This window comes from Lepidochelys olivacea (assembly GCF_965140295.1).
Source record: "Lepidochelys olivacea isolate rLepOli2 genome assembly, chromosome: 14".
NCBI classification, from domain to species: Eukaryota; Metazoa; Chordata; order Testudines; family Cheloniidae; genus Lepidochelys; species Lepidochelys olivacea.
In genome coordinates, this window is record NC_140424.1 from 30463265 (window position 1) to 30473295 (window position 10031).

A 10031-nucleotide genomic window follows, 5' to 3' on the forward strand; every position below is an offset into this window, starting at 1 on the left:
TAAAGGATTGGCAACAGCGTGATTTGTGGGTAAGATCTAACTTGTATATTGACCTGGGTCTGGGGCTTGGTCCTTTGGGATCGAGAGAACCTTTTTTCTTTTATTGGGGTATTGGTTTTCATAACCATTCGTCCCCATAATGAGTGGCACTGGTGGTGATACTGGGAAACTGGAGTGTCTAAGGGAATTGCTTGTGTAACCCTTCTGCCCGTCAGAGTTGGCAGCAACAAGGGCCGGGTTCAATATCTAGGGGTTCCATTCCAATAACACAATGCAAACCGGCTCGAGCCCCCACCCAGTGACCTGGGACAAATATATACCACCCCCGCTGGGCGCCTCCAAGAGGCAATACTTCCCCTCTCGCAAGCACATAGTCTGAGTGTAGCAAAAGTCTTTTAATAACAGAGAGAAACAATGTGGCATTATGTTGGGGAAACACCACCAACAGGATTCATAACACAACCCATGAGCAAAAACAATCCCACCCCAGGCAAATTGGGGCATGCCCTTTTCCCTTTGGTTCTTGAGTCCAGCAACCCCAAATCACCCAAAGTCCCAAAAGTCCAATGCCCCAAAAGTCTCTGTCCCTGGTCAGGGCAGCCCCAGAGTTCGAAAGTTTATCGGCGGAGCTTTACCTCCCAACCTGGGTGGAAATGGGACGGGGGTAAGAGGCACCTTACGTGATCTGAAGCTGACCGCCCCATAGCGGCGCTCCACTCCGCCAGCCGCCCCACAAACTCCTTCGCTCAGCTGTGCTCCACTCCGCCAGCCGCCCCACGAACTCCTTCGCTCAGCTCCACGGCCCGCAAGCAGCTCCTGCCATCCACACACTGCTCCGTGTCAAACTGCTTCACCAGCCATCCCGCAAACTGCTCCACAATATATCTTCAGGCTCCCCCACTACTTAACACAACACTCAGTGATTTCAGCTCTTCGGTGAATTCAGCTTATAGTAGGGGAGCCCCAGTGCTGGTGCACTGTCAGCCCAAAGTGAGCTCAGCAGCCTATAACTAGACTTCTAATGAAATCAAAATTAGCTCTGATATTCCACAGTGGAGAGAGGAGGAAGTGCAATCAGCATGTAAGGCCCTCACCAAGGGGCCCATGCCACCAAGTATTAATACTTGTCCCCAGCCTCTCTCCATTCACACAGTTTTGGAACCCATGGCCCTTGCCTAGCGAGTGCTACTTAGTTGATGGTGAATCCCTCCATCATAACAAAAGGCCACGTACAGTTCCAAGCACAGTTCCCATAATCAGGGTAATAACAATTTATTCTTCCTGCCCCAATAACAGAGACACTGGGGATCCCACGGCAGCCAAAGTGACCATTTGGGCAGCTATGGTCTCATTCTAGGCGTGGTGGATGTGCCTATGCAAATGAGATCAGCCCCTGAAGTTCTTTTCCACAACTTGCCACACCTCACCACCAGATGTCAGGGTGGAGCTCATCCTGACACTGCTTACACTTGTATGACTTATGGTTAGCCAGTGGGGTGAAACCAAAGTCCTCTTTGTCTGGCTGGTTTGGTGTGCCTTAGAAGTGGAGAAACCCCAACCTTGGGCTGTAATTCCCCTGCTTGAAGCAATTTGTCCTGAACTGATACTCTCAGAAGTGTCCCACCAAAGGCAGCATCGTTACACCTTATATTTTTAAATTTGTTGCTGTTCAGTAAATTGTATTTGCTATGAAATGTATATAATGATCAGTGGGTCAGAGAAGTGTCCAGAATGGAGAGAATACCTCAGAGTGGGGACACTCTAGCCTTTGTCCTAAGTGACAAAGACAAGATTGTGGGTCAAGCCCCCCAGGAATCCTTGGCCCAGTGATGTTGGGGGTTATGAGGACTCTGCCACACAGGAGAGTGGAAGGGGAGCCCTTGAGGTTAGGCAGGCTTCTGTGTAAAGGGACTAGGAGTGAGGACTCATATCCTTTCTCAAGTCAATTCCATCGGGGTAGTGTATAAGCCAGGAAAGTTCCCCACAATAGTGGGACCATTCCCCTGCTTACACTAGGGTGGAGTGGGATGGGGGCTGCAGCAGTAGGAAGTGACGAGCCCAGATCACAAGAGGAAGACTTGGGGGAGGGGTATATAATGGAGGGGGGGAAGGCCACAAGTAGGAAGAGCCCCTTGCAGAAATGAAAGAGAAGAGACCCCAGTATATGGAGGTGGAGCTCTGAGAAGTGGATGGGGAGATCCCAGGGAAGGGTTGAGTGGGCAGAAGGGAGGGATCCAGGAACGGAGAAAGCTGAAGTCAGGGAAGGGAGGAATGGTGTTAGGAGAGGTGTGAACAGGGGTAGGCAATGTGTCCATTCACAGACCCAAGTGTCCATGGTAAAAATTTTGAGGTCCGTGATAATTTTTCAAAAAACGTTGAATGACTGAATGACATAACCCCCACCCCCCCAGTGTCCATCACTAAGTACAGTAATTTTGCAAAGAGTCCATCGCATAACATGGTGGTGCCGATCCCTGGGTGTGGGTGCCCCCTGCACTCTCTGTTTTTGGGGAGCCACTAAGCACATGTGGCTCTCAGAATCCTCAGTACAGACAGAACTGATCAAGGTCCCATCTGTGCCCTTAGCTGCACTGCCTCACAGGGCATCTGTGGGACCCTGCAAGACTTGGGGGGAAGGGGAACGTTTATCAGAACTTTATTTACTGCAAACCATGCCATGGTGTTAGCTGTGCTGGGGCGGTTCTGTTCAGTAACCGGATACCTGGGCAGGCAGTTTGATTTTGTATACAGGTCCACAGTGGGAGAGTGGGGGTGAGTGTGGAGTTGGATGGAAAATAGATCCTGGGAGTGATGGTGAAAAGTAGCACTCATTGAACGTCTTCAGGGAACCCGGGAACTTGGGTTCACTGATTGTTACACCAACTGGCCCAGAAAGCCTGCTGCTGTGTACCCTGAGGAGCTGGAAGAGGCCTGAAGGCCACAGGTACCAACCCCCGAGGAGGCAGGAAGTAGCCCGGGGCAGCCCCAGGGGCTGTGGCTCAGTCGGCGTGTTGCGGCTGGATCCCCACCGACGCAGGGGCAGCCGATCGTGCCCTTGCCAGGGCCCCGGGGTGGGACATGGTGGAGTAGGGTGGGACCGCGTCCCACTGCCACCCCACCCTGGCTGGCTAACTCCCTACACTTTCCTGAGAAGCTCCTGCTCTGGAGAAGGAGCCTCCTTTACCAGTCACCCTTGCAGACTGTTTGTTTGCTGGCTGCCTGAGCCTCCTCAAGCCCGGGGCCCAGTTCAGTTATAGACTCTGTTTAAGGACTGGCAGCTTGAGCCTCCCAAGCCCAGGCTAAAGCTGGCCTGTGACTGTTGGTCGCTCAGCGCTATTGTGAGCTCTTGACTGTCCTGCGGACTCTGGTCCTGGCCAGACGGGACTGGACTGAGTGGCCTCCCTCACCATGGGAAAGTGAGGGACCATTACAGTGTGCCATCTATCACCCTGCTGCTGTTAGGGAATCCCAATGCTACAAAGCCATCCACTATTTCATGCACATTGCCAAGAGTCAGAGTCCTTCATAGCAGGATGCGATTAATGGCCCTGCAAACTTGCATTCATGTGGCCCCAGTTGAAGGGTTCATATAGAGTTCATGCACCTGAAAACATTCAGGGCACACACTGCTCCGTCCAAGGACATGGACCATGGGAAGTCACCCAAAGGACATGAACCGTGGGAAGCTTCCTTGGACTGGGCTCAAGGCCTGAGAACAAGGACTGTAGTAGATAGAGGCTAGTAAATAAAAATATTAATCAAAGTCATATTATTTCCTTTGTTGTTTGCTTTTGCGGTTGGAGTATGTAATGCGCAAGGGGAAAAAAAATAAAAAAGAGGGTGGAAAAGCTGACAGGCAGAAGCCTGTCGGCAGACCAGCCTGCTTGCTTGCCTAAAGCTTTGTTCTGTCTTATCTTTAAACCGCAACACCCAGTGGTGGACTTCCCAGCTCCCAACTAATTCATGCCCAACCAGTAACAGTCTGGAGTCTCCATCTTCCACAGAGTGATCACCATGTGCTTCTCCACCCAGAGGGCAACTTTCATTTTGGTAAAAAGAAAAGGAGTACTTGTGGCACCTTAGCGACTAATCAATTTATTTGAGCATGAGCTTTTGTGAGCTACGGTATGCGTCCGATGAAGTGAGCTGTAGCTCACGAAAGCTCATGCTCAAATAAATTGGTTAGTCTCTAAGGTGCCACAAGTACTCCTTTTCTTTTTGCGAATACAGACTAACATGGCTGTTACTCTGAAACCTTTCATTTTGGTGTCCTTGTGCTTCAGTGCTGGGGCAAGCTCTGCACACAGTTCCATGAAGATGACTTTCCACACAAGGGCGGCAGGGATCATAGGCCAGGAGAGGCTAAACCTCCCAAAACTGCTGATCCACCACACGTGAACAGCGACACCTGGGCCCTGGCCACGCCTGCACTCCATCCTGAGGCCCCACTCTTCCCTCTGAGGCCTGCCCTCACTCCACCCCTTCCTGTCTCTGCTCTGCCCTTTGCCCTGAGGTCCCCACCACATACTGCTCACTGAGTAGGAGGAGAGGAGTGAATGGTGACAGCAAGCAGTGGGAAGAGGGTTTCAGTGGGGAGGTGGCCGAACAGCTCCACCCATTCCCCCTAGGCCTCCTCTGCCCTCTGCTTGCTCCTCTCCTCCTCAACAGATAAAGAGTGATGGTGAGGGGCAGGCGAGGAGGCCAAGTGGTAGCAGGCCATGGGGTGGAGCATGGGCAAGGCATGGAGAGGGGCAGGGAGTGGGGGTGGGGCAGGGCAGAGCTTGGGCAGGGCCACCAGAGGAAGGGCGGGACAGGGGGATAGATTCCGCTAGGGGAAGCTTCACCAACTGGCCATATTTCCACATCCAAAAGTTCTGCAGCCACTGCCTATCATCCCAAACCTACATAATATGATCCCACCACTCAGTGCTTGTTTCCCAAGCCCAGAAGCGACGATCCACCATATGCAGATGCTCCATGAATGCTAAAAGTAATCTTGTGTTGTTCCTTTCCATGGCACACAGCAGGTCAGGGAACTCTGATTCCTGTCCAGATTGGGAGTCCATGATATGCTACATGACCATCCATGATGTGTTTATAACAGTGACCACAACGGTAGAGAGCAGTGCAGGATCCATCCTTTCAGAGAGAGATGGCAGGCACACAGTAAACAGGGACCATTGAAAAATGCCATGAAACACAGTTGGAAGCCCATGAAATGATAGGATGGGAAAAACTGCATCATGGGACGTTGAGCCTGCACTCATGACACGCTGCGATCCACTCTGTGTTCCCACAACTCCTAGCTGCAGAAGGTGCTGAGTAGCACAGTGGGATAGCTATGCACAGTGCACTGCTCTTACTGTTGAGCACTAAGTGTGGACGCGCTCTGCCGACGGAAGAAGCATTCTGTGAACATGCACAAGTGATGTAATTATGCTAGTTTTTGATTGTTGGCATAACTTCAGTCAACAGCATTGTACCCAGTTGAACTAAGTATATCTGCAGTAGCATGTCTAGTCATTGCTCCTTTCCCACCACAGTTGAGTTTCCATTCCTAGTCCCAGGTGGCTGCTCCCCAGACACTATCAGGTCTCCTCAGTCTGTTCCCAGATCACCATCTTGCAGCTGGAACAGACAAGTGTTCTGCGAGCCTAGGGGATTGGACGTATCTGTTTATCCCACACACTGTGCAGTGCAGGAGCCCTGTAACCAGCTCCCCTCATGCACGCTGCCCACAGCCATTGGACTTCAATCCCGACCTGGGGAAAATCTCTCTCTAAAGCTGAGATGAAAGTTCTGATTCCACTAGCCATTGAGTCGTTGGCCTCTGTTGCTGAGACCGATGACAAAGGGAACCAGTCAGTGCAGGCCCTGCTAGTTATATCTGTGTATGATGGTGACACCTGCCCCACTAGGGACCAGGCTGAGATTCCAGCACCTTCCACAGTGGCCCGTGACCTGCCACCAGATGAACTTTCAGCCACTGAGAGGGGTTTAGCATTTGATCCTTTGTGTTCCTTTGTCACTGTTGTCAGTTCCTGACCTACCGGCTGATTATAGAATCATAGAATCATAGAATCATAGAATCTCAGGGTTGGAAGGGACCCCTGAAGGTCATCTAGTCCAACCCCCTGCTCGAAGCAGGACCAATTCCCAGTTAAATCATCCCAGCCAGGGCTTTGTCAATCCTGACCTTAAAAACCTCTAAGGAAGGAGATTCTACCACCTCCCTAGGTAACGCATTCCAGTGTTTCACCACCCTCTTAGTGAAAAAGTTTTTCCTAATATCCAATCTAAACCTCCCCCACTGCAACTTGAGACCATTACTCCTCATTCTGTCATCTGCTACCATTGAGAACAGTCTAGAGCCATCCTCTTTGGAACCTCCTTTCAGGTAGTTGAAAGCAGCTATCAAATCCCCCCTCATTCTTCTCTTCTGCAGGCTAAACAATCCCAGCTCCCTCAGCCTCTCCTCATAAGTCATGTGTTCTAGACCCCTAATCATTTTTGTTGCCCTTCGCTGGACTCTCTCAATTTATCCACATCCTTCTTGTAGTGTGGGGCCCAAAACTGGACACAGTACTCCAGATGAGGCCTCACCAATGTCGAATAGAGGGGAACGATCACGTCCCTCGATCTGCTCGCTATGCCCCTACTTATACATCCCAAAATGCCATTGGCCTTCTTGGCAACAAGGGCACACTGCTGACTCATATCCAGCTTCTCGTCCACTGTCACCCCTAGGTCCTTTTCCGCAGAACTGCTGCCTAGCCATTCGGTCCCTAGTCTGGAGCATTGGATTCTTCCATCCTAAGTGCAGGACCCTGCACTTATCCTTATTGAACCTCATCAGATTTCTCTTGGCCCAATCCTCCAATTTGTCTAGGTCCTTCTGTATCCTATCCCTCCCCTCCAGCGTATCTACCACTCCTCCCAGTTTAGTATCATCCGCAAATTTGCTGAGAGTGCAATCCACACCATCCTCCAGATCATTAATGAAGATATTGAACAAAACCGGCCCCAGGACCGACCCCTGGGGCACTCCACTTGATACCGGCTGCCAACTAGACATGGAGCCATTGATCACTACCCGTTGAGCCCGACAATCTAGCCAGCTTTCTACCCACCTTATAGTGCATTCATCCAGCCCATACTTCCTTAACTTGCTGACAAGAATACTGTGGGAGACCGTGTCAAAAGCTTTGCTAAAGTCAAGAAACAATACATCCACTGCTTTCCCTTCATCCACAGAACCAGTAATCTCATCATAAAAGGCGATTAGATTAGTCAGGCATGACCTTCCCTTGGTGAATCCATGCTGGCTGTTCCTGATCACTTTCCTCTCATGCAAGTGCATCAGGATTGATTCTTTGAGGACCTGCTCCATGATTTTTCCAGGGACAGAGGTGAGGCTGACTGGCCTGTAGTTCCCAGGATCCTCCTTCTTCCCTTTTTTAAAGATTGGCACTACATTAGCCTTTTTCCAGTCATCCAGGACTTCCCCGGTTCGTCACGAGTTTTCAAAGATAATGGCCAATGGCTCTGCAATCACAGCCGCCAATTCCTTCAGCACTCTCGGATGCAACTCGTCCGGCCCCATGGACTTGTGCACATCCAGCTTTTCTAAATAGTCCCTAACCACCTCTATCTCCACAGAGGGCTGGCCATCTCTTCCCCATTTTGTGATGCCCAGCGCAGCAGTCTGGGAGCTGACCTTGTTAGTGAAGACAGAGGCAAAAAAAGCATTGAGTACATTAGCTTTTTCCACATCCTCTGTTACTAGGTTGCCTCCCTCATTCAGTAAGGGGCCCACACTTCCCTTGGCTTTCTTCTTGTTGCCAACATACCTGAAGAAACCCTTCTTGTTACTCTTGACATCTCTTACTAGCTGCAGCTCCAGGTGCGATTTGGCCCTCCTGATATCATTCCTACGTGCCCGAGCAATATTTTTATACTCTTCCCTGGTCATATGTCCAACTTTCCACTTCTTGTAAGCTTCTTTTTTGTGTTTAAGATCCGCTAGGATTTCACCATTAAGCCAAGCTGGTCGCCTGCCATATTTACTATTCTTTCGACTCATCGGGATGGTTTGTCCCTGTAACCTCAACAGGGATTCCTTGAAATACAGCCAGCTCTCCTGGACTCCTTTCCCCTTCAAGTTAGTCCCCCAGGGGATCCTGGCCATCCGTTCCCTGAGGGAGTTGAAGTCTGCTTTCCTGAAGTCCAGGGTCCGTATCCTGCTGCTTACCTTTCTTCCCTGCGTCAGGATCCTGAACTCAACCAACTCATGGTCACTGCCTCCCAGATTCCCATCCACTTTTGCTTTGATTGCTCAGCTCTGTACTGCAATGCCATCTCATTCCATTTTCTTAGGGTCAGAGACAGTTTTTCCTCACTGCTGGTTGATGAGGTGTCCTTTGTTTCCTTATAGCTGGAGGCAATCTTTTTTTCTTGTGCTCCAAGAAGAGGAAGATAGGCGGGGCAGCTGGGGAGAGGAAAGAGGAGGAGAATGGAAGATTTGAAATAATAAGGGAAGGGGATACAGTAGAAAGAAAGAAGCAAGACAAAGGGTGAAGGTGAAATCAAGTGAGAGGAAAGAAAAGGAATAGCTGGAAGGAGAAAAGAAAAGGCAGAAACCTTCAGGTTAGAAACTTTACAGTTTTTATATACTGGTTCTAGACTATTCTCAGTGGTAGAAGATGACAGGACAAGGAGTAATGGTCTCAAGTTGCAGTGGGGGAGGTTTACGTTGGATATTAGGAAAAACTTTTTCACTAGAAGGGTGGTGAAACACTGGAATGCGTTGCCTAGGGAGGTGGTAGAATCTCCTTCCTTAGAAGTTTTTAAGGTCAGGCTTGACAAAGCCCTGGCTGGGATGATTTAATTGGGGATAGGTCCTGCTTTGAGCAGGGGGTTGGACTAGATGACCTCCTGAGGTCCCTTCCAACCCTGATATTCTATGATTCCCATCCTGTTACTGCACAAAGTCCAGGCTGCACCATCCTGGATCTTTGGCTCCCAGGATTTGTCTCTTTAAATCTGCTCCTGCACAATGCCAGAGGGACCAGGTTCTCAGGACAGCTGTCTGGGGATTCCAGCTGAGTAACAACAAGCCTGTGGCAGGAGGGGACGTGCCTAATTGCTGCTCCATTACTGGCTCTGGAGAGTGAAATTCTTTCCACTCTGCAGAGAGATCCCAGGATGTCTCTAAGCTCAGTCAAAAATCTCCAAGTGGAAGCTGCTTCCAAGGATCTGGTGTCTACAGACTGTGAGCTCCATTTGAGCTGAGCCTGAATCACCAAGTCCTGGGGAGAGGAATCAGAACGAGACTTCTCCCATCCTCATTGCAATGACACTGCTGGGCAAAGGAACTTCTGGCCAAACCAGCACCAGGAGCTGGCACAGTGTGGCATCTGAGCCATGCCCTTTATCTGACCATGCCCCTGCTACCAGCTCCAGGCAGGGCCTGGAGTAATAGGAGCCCTGAGGGAAGAACTCATGTTTACAAAAGCAAGAAGAGCCAGAAGGGAGAGTGTGTGAGTCAAGGGCGAGATTTCAAACTGCTCTGTGAAAAGAATCAGATCCCAACTGTGAGATTTGTGACAAATCCAAGCAGCACAGAGCTCACATTACATTTCCCATAGAGGAGGCTGCCCAGAGTAATGTGGTAGGAAAGCATTGTCCAGTGTAACATTTCCTAGCTGTTGTCGATTTCTCTGTAAGATCCCAGCACCTCTGACCTTCTTGCTCCTCTGTCGGACTTCATCTTTCTAAGCTGTCTACCCATAACCATTAAATAAATAAAGTATTTGTTGGCCTTTCTCTGTATGCACTGCACAGCCCAGAGTGAGAGCAGGGCACCACTGGGTGACCCAGGAATCTTGATCTGTTGCAGGAACACCACTACGGTGTGCCCCTGAGAGTTAAACTGTAACCCAGGAGCCTCAAACCTTTTGGGTGGGGTCTGGGAAAGGGCGCGTTTAAGCATGAGGCAGGCTGAGGTGTCAGCACTGCACCCAGAGAGTCTA

At 50.2% G+C, this 10031-nt stretch overlaps 1 protein-coding gene across 1 annotated transcript in view; it reads right to left on the minus strand.

The window, feature by feature from the left end:
- Positions 1-10031, minus strand: part of LOC311530265 (uncharacterized protein) — a gene marked incomplete at its 3' end in the record, with an annotated part of 506005 nt that overhangs the window by 210781 nt on the left and 285193 nt on the right. The gene's annotated exons all lie outside the window — the stretch shown is intronic.